At 25.2% G+C, this 15,993-nt stretch overlaps 1 protein-coding gene across 1 annotated transcript in view; it reads right to left on the bottom strand.

Moving 5' to 3' along the window:
• Window positions 1–15,993, bottom strand: part of LOC112597945 (spondin-2) — a 135,974-nt gene that overhangs the window by 42,741 nt on the left and 77,240 nt on the right. The gene's annotated exons all lie outside the window — the stretch shown is intronic.

Here is a 15,993-nt window from a genome sequence, read left to right as displayed (position 1 = left end):
TATTACATAAATTATAAAAATCCCTAGATATTTTTTCAAAAAAAAAAAAAAAATAAAATAAACGAATATTTTGAATTGGATAAAGTTTTTGCTACATGGCTTTACTTATAAATAACCATCATTGTATCATCGTATAATTATAAATGCTAATAAATATTTTACTACAATTCGATATACTTAGAATGTCTGTATAGTCTTTACATGAATATCAGGTTAAGTTAGGTTAGGTTAGGTTTTCAAGTTGCCGTTATGCGTAATATTACTTAGAATAATTAAAAATTCAGGGTTTTTGAAATTTATATTTCCAAAAGAAAATAATCATAACAATAAACGCATTTCGTTACCATTAAACACTAAAAGCAATCTCAAGTATAACGATAGGCAAATATTTATGGAAAGCAAAAAATAATTAAAAACTTTTTACAGAAACTTTTCAACCCTCAGGGTCGTGCCCCTGCAGTATTCGGCATTTCAGTGAAAATAAGCTCTAGCGTTAAAAATGTATTGTACATTACTGTACAATATATTATATACATGTAAATGATATAAATTGTGTAAACAGAAAAAAAAGCTGCTAGGCAAAAAAATAATGCGTTCATACTGTATATTATATTATATATATGTATACGTATAGGTATTATACGAATGAATATCACAAACAATATTTGGCAATTTTCTGTTTGTTAGAAAAAACGTTGAAAAATCAGAATCAGTTTTTCAAAATAAATAACGGACTAAACAAATACAATATGATATAAAAGCAATAATTAATTATAATAACATCAGCAACGTGAATGGTTAGATTGCGGGATATATGAGAGCTTTGATATTAGTCGGCGATTTGTACTATAGAATATAGAATATCATATGATATTCCTATAACGAAACAATTACAAAAAAAACTATACCACTGGTCTGTGCAACAGGCCGACGAGTTATAAATCACACATTTAATCGGGTTACCACCACGCAACATATTATTAATCTCAAACATAGTGATTGTATTTTTATGAGTACCTAACGTTTTTTCTTGGACTTATTGTTTTTGAAATTTATGGTCATTTGAAAAATATGTGACCATTCTAACACACATTTTCAACGATATCGCATTTTTGTTTTGTTCATAAAATATATATTGTAGAAACACTACAATATTTTATACATATATATTAGTACAAAGTATCTGATATCTACAGTAAATGATAATTATCACACAAAATATAAACAAACTCTATAATATTTTACCTATTGAACAGTCACACATTATAATTTTGGATCACAATACGCCACAATTTGAAGGAATAAACTGATTTGAACAATTTAATGTTCATTAATATAATTTTATAACATATAATGGTTTTAAATTATTTATACACAATACAATTTAGAGATAAACATTATCTATTGGCTTTGTTCTTACTTTAAATGTAGGTGTTTCATACTTGTTGTTATAGTGAACTATAGATCTTAAGTGTAGAGTGGTCAATTTTTTTTTTTTTTTTTTGGCTAAACCCCCATCCAGTCTTCCCCTAAATACGCCTATGCTGTAGATTACTTAATAAAAGGACATATATATGATTAGACAGAAATCGTACTGACAGTGTTGTCTCGCCGTGTAATTTTTATAGATCTTTTGTCAACTGGATCACCAACCATGATAACAGCAACCTCATCTACAGTTGGAGCGTTGAATCTACCAGCATGTTCACCTAATGGTACTTTGTCGGCTTTTATGACGATTTGATAATTGTCATTTTGCAGTCGTGGCGAAACTCTTTTGATCTATTGAATTAGTTGATTGTGATCTTCTAAAAAATTTTCCAATAATATCACAATTGCTCTTTCCTCTGCTTGTTCAAAAAAATTATACAGGCACCGAATCGTCACACGCTCTTCACAATCGCCCATAAAATAAATTTGAAGAAATTTCGGATTGTTATCAGGCATTGGCATCAGTGATCCGATTTTATGGTACACCTGGCCTTGAATTTTGAATGTAGTTTCAAAATTACGTCCATCGGATGCACGATCGCAAATTTTAGTTGCCCCAAATGACGTCATTAGGAAGCAAGAATTAAATTTGTGTATCTTACGCAAAAATAATTTGGAATCATCAGAATTGCCAGTAAGAAGGGATAATAAAGGCTCCGGCGGAGCGGGTAGAGGTGACAGCACAACTTTTCCTGATGCGCAGCACATGCCGGCAGCTTCATTCCGAAATTTCAATGCCTGACAATATTGACATACTTTATCCATTCCACCAATAGCAATCTTTGAATGCGCTGAGTAGTTAATATCTGGTGCATAATCAAAGGCAAGCCGAACGAATGATGCACGTGTTAATGAGCGGCTGATCCGTTGCCTTTGTCGATCTCTTTCTCGTACTGTAGCTATGTTTCGTTCTCGTGCCGCTCTTGTTCTCGTAATATTCTGTTGCAGACGTTCGTCACGCTGTTCTTGAGATTCTCGTCCACGACTTTCTGCAGTCCTAATTCTTTGAGCTGCATTTCTTGTTTCCATTTGTTCTGGTAATTGCTGAGCTCTTTCAACACGTTTGCGTCGTGACCCTTTGCTGCTCGCGTTGTTGAAGTTAGATTTTTTCGGTGGCATGTTATCATAGCACATAAATAAATAAATAAATAAAATAAAATAAAATAAATTGAAATTATTGTGGCCATGGTAACGTAACTTTTATAATATTTTTTTTTTTTCGATTTTTATCGATATTAATCGATTTCAAGCCCTGCTATTATCGATTTTTGTATTATTATTTATATTTTATTTTTATCTGCTAGAGGGTGCCACCGGTGTAACTCGGTTTTTGTCTCTAAATCTCTAACTCACAGGAGTTAGGTCCATACCCTATATCCTGCCTTTTAAGTTGGACCAAATTACACGCGGTGTAAAAATTTCATCAGAATCGGTTAAGTGGTTTAGGAGTCCATTGAGGACAAACATTGTGACATGAGATTTATATATATTAAGATACGTATATTTATATCGTATTATATCAATTTATATAATTTAAAATGTAATAATATTTTTTCATAAATATCGTAAAATAGTAAAAATAGATTTATACAAATAGATAGCATCTTAAAAAAATTTAAAAACTAATAATATAATAAATTTATAAAATAAATATTTTCTTAAATATTTTAGTTCTGATATTGAATACTTACAAAGAATAGTATATTACACATTTATGAACTTAATCTATAAAAATTAAAGATATAATTTTTTTATTACATAATAATTATATTTAAAAAAATTGTGCGCATGTATTTTTAACCATTTTTTACGGAAATTAAGAAATAAAAATAACTAACGAGGGATATTGTATACAATTTTCAAAAATTTGATCCAATGAATAATTTTTTATCGACAATTAATTTAAAAAAAAAAAAAAACGAAAGGAAAAATATCTCGAAAAGAGTAAATAATGTTGACAATTTAATTATATGATGGAAGTTATAATATAAATATTTAGTGAAAATTTCAAGTATCTATAATTATTTATTTTAGAGTTATCATAAGAAACAAAAATTATTTAAAGAATAAGCTTGGATATTGACAGTGGCATATTTCCTAATAAACAAAGTAAGCACGTGTGCTTACAGTGAAAATATTTTAGGGGCGGAAAATTTACGTCGTAATAATATTTTTCCTCTAACAATTTATAAACATTTGGAGATATATTATATGAAATAAACCTTGCACATTTTTAAATGTTCAGAACATATCAATTACTTATTCATCAAGTTTCCAAAGTAAAATTATAGATATAAATTATAGGAACCTTTCTAGTATCATCAACATAGTCACCGTCGCTCAGAATTATGGTATTTTTGTCATATTTATACTAGATTTTCGCAATAAAGATTAAGATAATCAATATATTATTCTAAACGAACTCCACGTGAAACTACTTTGATTATTTTCTTAGTACCTACCCAATGAAATAATAATATTATTTTTAGTTATCTATCTTTTTTATATTAAAACGTATCAAGCACTATTTAAGGTCGAGCATGAATGAGAATAAATTGAAATAATTAAGCTTATTAGCATAGTAGAGACAGAAATAATAAACGAAATTAATTTTTATGATGTAGTTAACGATTTTGCAACTCAGAAATGATGTCGAAAACCATTGAGTGTGTAAATTAAAAAATATTAATCTACATGATTAACATTCTTAAAAAAATGTATTATTCCACAATATAGATTTTCTTTTTATTAGTACATATTTTAATAAATATCTTTTTTGATTGTACCACACACATATAATAAATAGATACTATATTTTTATTTCATATTTATAGTTTATAAATATGAAAAATGTCAATAACATGTACCTATTACCAATTAACCTAGTTCTAATAATTTCAGTACTATATTATAATTTGATAGTTTCAAAAATAAAAAAGTTCTTATCAAAGTATAAAATAAAATAATTAATTATTTATATACCTAAAAAAGGTAAAGATTTTTTTTTTAATACTTGCAGCGGCATAGTAGTTAAATCCAGCATTGTATTGTTATACAATGAAGTTTTTTTCAAAAAGGTTATTAAGGTTAATTAAACTAATTGGGCCACCAAAATTTTGCATTTATACCAGTTATATCCAGTGATTGGGCCACTATTTTCAAGAAGCATAAGAATATTAAAAGCCGGGAAACGAACTTTAATTCAAAAGAATTACGTTTTTAATAAAATTAAAAATTTGAAGAAAAAGAAAAAAACAAATTTGATTTGTGAAATCTGAATTTTATTATTGCATTATTTATAAAAAAGAAATTATTATTATTTGACTAATTTTATGTACCTAGCTTATACTTCATATCTATTTATTAAAAAAAAAAAAAATATATATTAAAATTTTATTGGCATAAAAGTTAATAAATGCTATACTATATTTGTATATTTATACTTTATAAAATATATTTGTGGCCCAATTTCCATGTTTTTATCATAATCTCTAATATAAAAAAAAATCTTAAATTTTAATTATTTATAAATAACTCAAAAAAACTTGGTGAAAATTTCAAATTTCTACAGTTATTCATTTTAGCAAAATAAAGTACCTAAATTTTGCCAAAAATTGATTTTTTTCACATTTTTATTTTCAGAGAGAATACTGCAATTTTTTACTTTCAACCTCCCCAAAGTATCAATTAAATATAATTTTATACAAAAAACTATTCCAAAAGTTGAAAATCGAAGTATTTTTACCGCCCTAAAAGGTAATGACAAACAGGAAAAAATCACATATCATTATAAAATCAATAGGGAGCATGAGGCTATACGATACACTTTTGGATTTTTTTGAATTTTGCACAAAATTGGTGAAGTAAATCAATTCCTAATTTTTAATTTTCATTAGATACACATGTCAGTCATATATGATCATGATAATCAGTGAAATAAATATATATTTGGAAGTTAAAAATGTATTTGAAAAAAAAAATAATTTGTATTATATTACCTCAGGACAGGGCAATGTGTTACAATAGGTGGGGTTAAATAATACAAGTAGCCAATAAATAGTTTATGTGATGATATCTAATTAGAATTGTCCAATCAGTAGGTAATTGTATAAGTTATACTAAAAAGTCCATATTGAAGATGAATATTTAACCAAAATGTATAATAATAGGTACTTTTTATATTAAAAGTATATGCAAAATTTAGTTGCTAATATTATTAAAATTTCATTTATCATTGGTCTAACTAAATAACAATTATAAAAAAATCTTAAATAAACCTAGATAAATTAATAATTAAATGTACACAAACACTAAAACAAATTGATTTAAAATAAAATCAAATTTTACTGTGATATTAATGTATCTAAAATTGTAACAGTTAACCCTAAACGGCCATATTCAACAATTTTACTAATTTTTACAAAAAGATAATTCCAAAAAAGTATCATTCTGCACAAGATGGATAGTAAAATGAAATAAAAAAACTTAACTTTAAAAATAACTGTAAAAAAAACTTAATTGATAAAACACGTTTTTTTGTTTTTTATCACATTTTAGTTTTTTTAAATTATTTATAAAAATATATTTGTTATTAAACCAGCTTATTAAAAATAGTACGCATATGGTTGAAGTCAATAATTCTGTGTAATTAATTTAGTGTTACCAATTGCGTAGTACAAATAATTGTTACCGTAACACTTTGCCCCATGCTCCTACATACATTCTTTCGCTCGGAATTTAAAGCATGACTTTGTAGTTGGTATAAATAATGGAATAAAAATATACAATAAGTATTGATTGCCTATTACAAATAGGTATACTATATTGTTAAGCTAATTGACAAAATCACTCAACAAAACATCAACTCTATTTCCACCATTTTATATAATATCTTGCATATATAATGTATTTATATATTAAAATAACATTATGATGTGTAATCATTTGTAAATAAAAATCTGTAAATAGTCACTGATACATAGCATAAATAAAAATAATGAAATAAAACATTATGAGATGAAAGTTTAAAAAACGTTTATCTAACAAATCTATTATTTATTTGAAAAATATTTAAATTTCAAATATTTTATGACTACAATAGTATAAAATTAATAAACTTAATTTATGTCTTAAAAAAAAAATTAATTCGCAATATTAGTGTTAATAAGGTAAGGTTAAGGTAAGGTAAGTTGCTTTAACCTATCAATTAATCCCAAATAAATTTCGAAAATTAGTAAGTGCAATATGGTCAAAAAGTAATGTTTATTATTAATTGAAGACTAAGAAACGTAATTTTACTGAATATATAAAATATAGGTATTACTTCTCAGCTAAAATGGTTTGTATGTCACCATGAAGTTATATAATATATACTTAATATGTTATCATATAAAAAATTATAACTATCCAATACAATCGTCAGATACAGAATATTTCTATATTTATGAAACCACTTTGCTGTAATCGATATTATCTTTATTTTAAAAACAGGAAAAAAATAACAGAATAAATTTTTTCTAGGCTCACAGCCAAAAAGTTCTGAATATCTTATCGTCCAAGAGGGGGGTATTAATGATTATATTTTATTTTTCCCCATTTTTCACCCCCTTAACTGAAATAAATATATTGCCAATAAAGTTTTTATGAAAGAGATAACGAAATTAAAGAAAAACTTTTTCCCTTAAAACTATATTATACTTAATACACATTATACAATATATTATATTATAAATTATAATTAATGGTAAATTATAAATAAAAATAAAGATAAAATTTTTATTTTTTCCGAAATTCAAATCTTTATGCATAATAATTGTATACATTAATACATTATATGTGTTTTAAATTTTTAATGTAATTTAATTAAAACTGCTAAGCTAAACTGTTGCCACAAAAAAATTACCTATAGCATTTTTAACATTATAGTTTTTTCTCAATTTCGAATTGCTCTAATAAGTAAGTTTGTTGTTATATAAATGTTCGTGGTAATCAAATTAAATTTTTGCATGAAATTTATTTAAAATATTGTCGGGTGAGATATTGTATGAATTTGTGAAATTTATATTCAATAATATATCATAATATATGAAAAACGATTCTGAGGAGAGATGGTCTGTCAAAGTGTCAGCCTATATGTCAACTTTATATAAATCAAAAATGTCATTTAATATAGTAAAACCCATTATATTACATAATAAACCTACGTAAAAGTATTCAAAAATAATACTTTAAAATTATAACAAAATAATTTACATTGTTGTTTATTATTTAAATACATAATTTTGTACAGTTTTTAACTTAAACTATCTATAAAAAAATAATTGACTTAATACATTTTTCAAATTATAAAAGATTTAAAGTTACGTATGGCTATAAATATAAAAAATATATTATGAGTCAAAATATTTTGAAAATTATACTATTTATTGAATATGATAATATAATTTCAAGTATCTGCTGTTATTTGTTTTAAATTACAGCAAAATAATAAATTATTTAAGGAAAAATAGTTATTTTATACGTAAATAATAATATAATGTTTCAATAATGTTGATGTGTAATATTTGAACTTAAAATTTTTAATTAAATAATTAAAAAAAAAAAAAAATTTAACTTATTTTTACGTATGCAATACAATATAATATATTATACGTATATATTAATTTAATGTATGAACAATAAAATATCTAAGACATTTTGATATTCTTAACTCCAAATGAGACTGTGAATACAGCAAAATAAAACGTTTAACAATGCACGTGTTATTTCTTATTTTTGTTCCTACAAAACTTTTCTAATTTGGTGAAAATATAATAAAATATATAAAAGTATTAGAATATATATATATATATTTATTATTATTATTGCGCACAACTGAAACGGAAATAAGATGTAGCACCGAGGTGGAGAAGTATATAAAGAAAACTTTTTCCCATAAATACAAAATCCATTCACTATTGTAGGAGCCATATCGAAACGAACGTTTGGATATTAAAAACTGGCATTACTAAATTTAATGTCACAGCATCTGTCACTAGCGTACAACTGACTGTGCAGTTGCATTATTCAATATTTAATTTGTTAATATTAAGACGGCTATACACAGACGTGAGATAAAGCTATAACAGTTATGTTTAAAAATAATGCAAATACGAATATAACATAATATTATATAGTATGTTTAATAAATAAATGTAAATTACCCAAAATAATAATTAAATACTTAATTTAAAGTAACAGCATTTTAAACGATGATATAATCAGTAAAAAAATATTTAACTATTAAAAGCGCCATCGATAATAAATACAAGAGAAAATTATTTAAGTATATGATACCACCAGTATCAACATAATAGTGATATCTAGTTAAAATAACAAAAGGAAATATATCGACAAAAAAATAAAAAATTGAATAAATCTAAGTCACAAGGAAAGAAAATATTTTAAATTTTCGGTGATATAATTATAAATTAAAATTTATAACTTATAATAATTATTGTAACGCCATTACACTATTAACCAGCTCGGCATTACAACCGACCACGTTTATACCTTGCACTCGCATCCTCAACGCATAAATTTGCAAATCATGTTTGAATCATCATGGAAAAAACATTAAGCAATTTATTAGATAATACTAAAATTATCAATAAATACATTTTAATTTCAAATATATAGTTTATTAAATATTATAATTTTCTTTATCTTCAATACCTTTCTTCTATCACAAGTACATAAATGCCAAAAATAAGAGTAAATTATAAAAATAAATAAGTATTTATTTATGTCTTATTAGTATGAAAAGTTAGTTATTCAAGAGTATAGATTTTCAACTACCTGGAAAAATTAATTAAAAAGACGGGTCATTTTTTGTACGCCATGCCGGAAATATGATTTTTGAGGTGGGACATACGGTCTCTCATCATGCTGGAAAAAGTTAACAATTTTTCCACGTGCCTCATTATTCGTATTCCACAGTTCTGACAGAGAATTTTGTGGATATAAAACATTTTCAAAATAATATATTTTTTCGATACCAAGTCCGTTGTATTTATTTAATTGTATAAATTATTATTTATTATCATATTAATCTACAGAAAACCGTATTTTGCAAATTAGATTTATCCGTTTGCTGTAGATCCCTATAGTTTACTATATTAGACAACCATTCCCCGTAAGTTTCTTTTTTTTTTTTTTTACAATCCTATTATTAATTTTTGCATATATCTACTATTAAATTCTAAACAGAGCAATAAATATATTGCTTTTACAATGATGTATATATTTTTTTTTTATATGCATACACAAATTACATGATAAGCAGTTAAAAAAATACTTCAATTTCTAATCTTTATGGTATTTTATGATTAAAAATTGGATCTTGTTAGTATTTCAGTATTTTTTTAAATAATCGTTAAAAAAAAAGAAAAAATTAATATAAATTTCTTCATTGGGTAAAATTGCTCGAAAATTTAAAATTTATTACAAGATCCTACAGAAGTTATTCTCAGCTAAATAAAAAATAATTGAAAACAGACAATTAATTTATATAAGCATTTTAAATAAATATTTTTATGAAATTTTTCGAAATTACAATTCACAAATTGTATTACGAATGAAAATTTATAAAATCTGCATTTTTTATAGCTAAAGTTAAATAGAAAAAAAAAATACTCTACCTAAAAACAATATGAAAAAATAACATAAAATATATAGTATAATGATATAGGCTGATAGACCTTCTCAGCTCCAAATCGTTTTTTATATATAATGATATATTATTGAATTAAAATTTAACTCATCCATCATAGTGACTTACTTGTCACTTGCTGTACAGCAGAGTGGTACTGCATATCTTTTTATATTTTGCAAATAGTTATTTTTCCTTATTTTCCTTATAGTTTATATTATACAGATATTTGTGTATTAATATATTATCCTTAATTATCCTTAATTATACTTTGATTCGATCCATCCACCAACGATATCTCTATAACTCCCATACTACTTATCGTTTATTTTAATAAAAATACACATACAATTTTTGTAATAAGAAAAAAAAGTCAACAATTTTAAAAAAAAATTGTTGCCCTGCAAGCGATGGTCTTGAAAGTTTAACAGTCTAATTACGGTTGTAATTTATTGGCCAGCGAACAATAATAAACGAGCTCGGTAAACAGAATGCGATTGGGTAATCATGGTAAGAGGACGGTTTTAAGTGCAGGGGTGTACGCCGACAAGTTTTTAATGATTTTCCGAAATGGTCGCGTCGTCGTCCGAATGCAAACTGAGTCGAGGACTACTAATTTACGCGCACGGCTAATACGCGTAATTTATGACCCGACGAAAATGGAATATTTTCTCAACTTTCACCAAAGTGTTTCCACTGAACAATATTCTCTGTAATTTTTGTTTTACTTGAACCTTAAAAATTTTTTCAAATATCCTTCGTGATCACACCGATACATGAATCATTAACTTTATATATAAATATACGGTACTAACCGACTCGCCATGGCTTCGCCCGTGATTGGTTGTTAATTTTGCCTTCAGATATGAGACAATGATAATACGTAGAATTAACATATCACGAAGATATATATAATCTTTTACTTTAAATTTTGCATATTTTTTTTTTTTTTTGTAACATACTAACAATAATTTTTACAAAACTGAATGAAACTATGAATCTATGTTTAATATTGTTTAATACAAATTTTCCAATTTTACAATAAATTTAATAAGTTTACTTCTAAAATTGTTTGATAACTAACTAAAACAATTTTTTACATATAATTCACACCACTTAAATAAATACACTTTTTCCTATCATGTATTAATTTACTAAACTCGCTCAATTTAGGACATTTTAAACAAAAAATTTCCTAATTAAATCTAAAGTATAATAAATATATCAATATCATTTTATAAAATTTCCAAACCCATATAGCTTGATGCACTGTTTAAAATTAATAAGTAATAACAATAGTTTTTAGGTTTTATCTGAACTCATATAAGATACGTACAAAACAATATAGGTACCGTACGATAAACCTATAAGGGCTACATTTCTGTAGTTTCTTACATTTTTGTGGTCAAAAAATTGTATATTGTAGAAATATATAGTTAATTTATTACAATATTGTTTAATTGGTATCTGGTGAATAGGTTCTATTTCCATAAAAAAAATTTTGGAAAATTCTCTGAGATATGACATTTTAAATTCATGTTCTACTACATAAAAAGAGCCCAAACACAACGTAACTTTGGAGAACTTCATAAATATTTTTTGGAGTGGACCGATAAATAAACTTACAAACTTTTGTTCGTGGATTGAGTAGTTTTAGAACTTGAACATTTAAGAATTATTTTAATTTCTATAATTCTAATACTTGTTTAATTTAAGGGACTTATAAAGTTGGATTAAAATTTAAAGCTCAAATACAAATTACATACTTAGATGTTAAAATAATCAAATAAAATTAAAAAAATAATGTTTAACACAGTATTGAATTTCATATAAATAAAATGATAGATTAACAATAAATATATTAATTTAATTCATATTAATTAGACAACAATTAACATTTATTTCTGAGAAACATTTTTAATAAAGTTTTCTAAAATCTATTCCACTCTTTTATTTATTTATAAAAATTATATGCAATTTTGTTTTCAGATCGTAATAATTATACTTTTTAACTTTAAATATGACTTAAATTCTACTTAAATTTCTACTTCAAGTGTTTTTATAATTTCCCAAACTATGTATAGTATTTATTTTAGTTATAACTGATCTATAATAAATTTAAATAGGTTCAAATTTTCAATAGGTATTCTGAAAAATGAAAATATTCAGTCTTTATCAATAATAAATTAAAATTGCTTTTCCCTCTCTGATTTTTCTATAGTATTTTTCTATATAATAAGTTCAAATTAATGCCATAATATATTTATGAGATGTAATTGTAACTGCGATTTTAATGTATACAAATGAAATGTATTTTAAAAATTAGAAAATTGTATATTATGGTATTTATCATAATTATTAAAATTTAAAAACCAAAATATATATTATTATAAACTCATCATTTTCATATCATAACATAATATATAAGATAGAAGGAACGATAAAAAAAAGTTTTGACAAGAAATTGAAAAAGGTTCTAGATGATAAAATAATTGTCCAACCGCTCTACCTATTTTGTTTACATTAAACAATTTAAAGTTTGTAAACCATTTGCTAAATTACATTTTGATACAACAATGCAAGCAAAATAAAACTAAATGAAATTTATATAATATGTATTAAAATAATGAAAATGTGACTCAAACCTGAATATTCTACAAGAGAAAATAATTTAAAAAATCTAATGTCCTAAACATTGATCAGGTAAACTAATTTATTACTGTAAGATAAATATATAATTTTTATTTAACTTTACAAAATAAAAACATAAAAAGATAGACAAGTGGGTTCTGCTCTACCGTATGTCAGCTGATGTTAAATGTATCATTGTAATGAGTGTGTTCAATGAAATACCATTGCATTCGAAAAACTATTCTAAGCGCAGACGATTTGTCGATTTTTCAACCTATGATCTATATAACTAAGTACATATACGTATATTATTTTACACTATGTTTTTTTTTTTTTTATAATTTATAGCTATTAAGTAATTTAAATTTAGTAATACAGTAGGTTGATATAATTTTTTCCAAAAATATTTTATTCATGATATTATTAATATTTAATTATTGTAATAACATATATTTAAATTATATTATATTATCGACTTATAAACTTCAAATGTTATAACATCTCCATGTAAATACCTAAAACAGAAAAATTAATCAAAAATATCATAACGTATAGGAAGTAAAATTCATATTAATAAAGTATACAATCTAGCTCCCTAGTTGACACTCTATTGTAAGTCCCATATCATAAGGGAAAAATGTAATAGACTTGAATAAATTTATGATGATTTTCGGAGAAGGTGTCTCAGTTCTCGAGTTATTAGAAGTCACAAATTTGGGTGAATTTATTTTGTTTTCATTGGTGTCGTATTGTTTACCGATACCGTGCCGCACCTTTTACACCTGAGTGACAATTGACTACTAATTTTCCAATACTAAGGATTTATTCACATTTATCAAATCGCGTATTGCCGTTCTCGAGCGTGTACAATGAGTGCCCTATAGGCAGCCCACGCTTGTATTGTATTATTATATCCTAAAATATTTCCAATTATTTCGTTCAAGGAACAATGTAAATCAATTAAATCACTTCCGGATTCACTGATGTCTACAGCACCGTTGTCTACACTCCACAGCGTTATGAAAATAAGTGTTGTAATCATCCGCACACGCTCGATATTTATCATAAATTGGCCATCCGATAAGCGTACAAAATGGACTCATACTCACCGAATAAATATGTTTTTATATCTCGTACTTATTATTGAGCAAATAGTTGCAAGGTGTCCACAAAATGGTTAGCTTGACGATCTGCTTGCACTGCTTGCACTGTCACCATAATTTGTTGCATCCAAATGATAAAGACATTGCTCCATCGTCAATTATCCCACCATCTATCACACCCTAGTTGTTATTCAAGCTCGGCTCTCCTTTCATGGTGCTCAGTACAGCATTAGTCTACACACATGATTGATCCAGATGTTTTTAAGTTGCTTGTGCTTTGATCGACTTGACGTTATAAATCAATAGATCCGTCGAAATTTTTTACCATCAGTGAACAATACAAATCTATAAGTATTCTGTGACAACGTTTGTCGCAACAAGTCCAGTGGTTTCGCCGTTCTGTTATTGTTTCGAATTCCGTTAAATTCCATTACGTGAAAATGTATTTCTCGGTTCACGGCAAAATGTAAAAATTAAGTCCCAACAATTGGTTACGTACTGACAGTCTGTCACGTAATGGTTTTATGATCTTATCTCCATTTGTATGAAAAATTAACTTGTAAAAATATTCACTGTAGTTGACTTAAAACTTTGTGTTCTGTTGATTTTTTTTTATTGCATAATAAATACGCAACACCAATACATGGTGTCATAAAAACTACTGAAACAATGTAATTAACTAACTAGGTATCTAATAGTTTGTATAAAAAAAATGTATTTATTAATAAGTAATTAATAAAATTGAAACTTCCTTACATAAAATTATAGAAGCATCTATTCTGTTTTAAGTATAATATACTTTATCAATTATCTACTTAAAGTGTCACGATAAGGTATAGTTCTATAACAATAACACGCCTAAGACAGTCTTAGAACACTATTAATGTATTATTTTGAGTCATTGGATAAACTAGTGTCAGATAATGCAATGGCGATGGATATCAAGAGATGCACACGGCATAATCTCGGCTGAATGAATAATTAATATCTATCGCGTGAAAAAACAGAGGTAAGAATAAGAAGATAATTATGAAGATGATGCGGGTTTAGGTATCTCTAGTTATGTAAAATTTTGCTCGCTTAGTTGATGACTTTATAATATACATATACGTAAATATATTATATAATATTTATACGTCAAAAGACAATGAATGTTTGCGTTGTTTTTGTTTTAAAGTGTTTGCTGTAAAAGATGCCGTATACATATATAACTATACGAATGTTTGGAGTATTATATATAAATTAATTAATTTTAACTATATCATCAGTTTAATGCGCGAGATTATAATTTGATATTATGATATTATCATCTTGGCATATGAGTACATTAAAAAAAATAAAAGAAAAAACTTAAAACCTTACTTAAAATATGTTTCAAAAAGCTTTCGTTTTTGATGTGGAGTAAAAATTTAATTTAAAAACAATACAATTTTATTGTGGAATACAAGTTATTTCATTCAAAAATTAATATGATAATAAATATCCAACATACGATAAAATAAATATTATATAATATATATGGAGTTTTTTCAATAAACCAACAAGCGAAGAGCTTACATTCAAATTGATTTGATACTATTGAGTGAATCAAAGTTTGAAAATATTTGAAATATGCTACTCATAAGTAACGTATAAATAATACTATAAACATTTTTTTTATTTATTACATAATTATTTTATCGAATTTTTTTTAGTGTCAGATAATTATGTTAGTATAAAAATATTAAATAAATATAATGAATTAAATATTAAAATATGTACGCGTATAAAATTTAGTCATGATTGTTTGCAAGCATATTTGTCCAACCATCTATCAACCCAATCTGTGTATATTTTAATAAATATTAAAATGCAATAAAAGAATCCCTCAACGTTTAAATTACCTTAATCGAATCGAAATTTGTGCATTACAATCCAAACATATCTATTTATTCTTAATTTCACTACGTGCTACTTATTTTAATTTATATTTTCTAATGCTTAAAAATACCTAAACAATAATTTATGAAATTTTTAAGTTTGCTGTAAATTTAATAAGATTGACTTTAATTTACGTAGGTAAATTGGTACACAGACTAC

The sequence above is a fragment of the Melanaphis sacchari genome, unplaced genomic scaffold, assembly GCF_002803265.2.
Source record: "Melanaphis sacchari strain LSU unplaced genomic scaffold, SCAv2.0 Contig44_pilon_pilon, whole genome shotgun sequence".
Taxonomy (NCBI): domain Eukaryota; kingdom Metazoa; phylum Arthropoda; class Insecta; order Hemiptera; family Aphididae; genus Melanaphis; species Melanaphis sacchari.
Note: the sequence above shows the minus strand (reverse complement) of the source record. Positions and strands in the feature narration are given on the sequence as shown.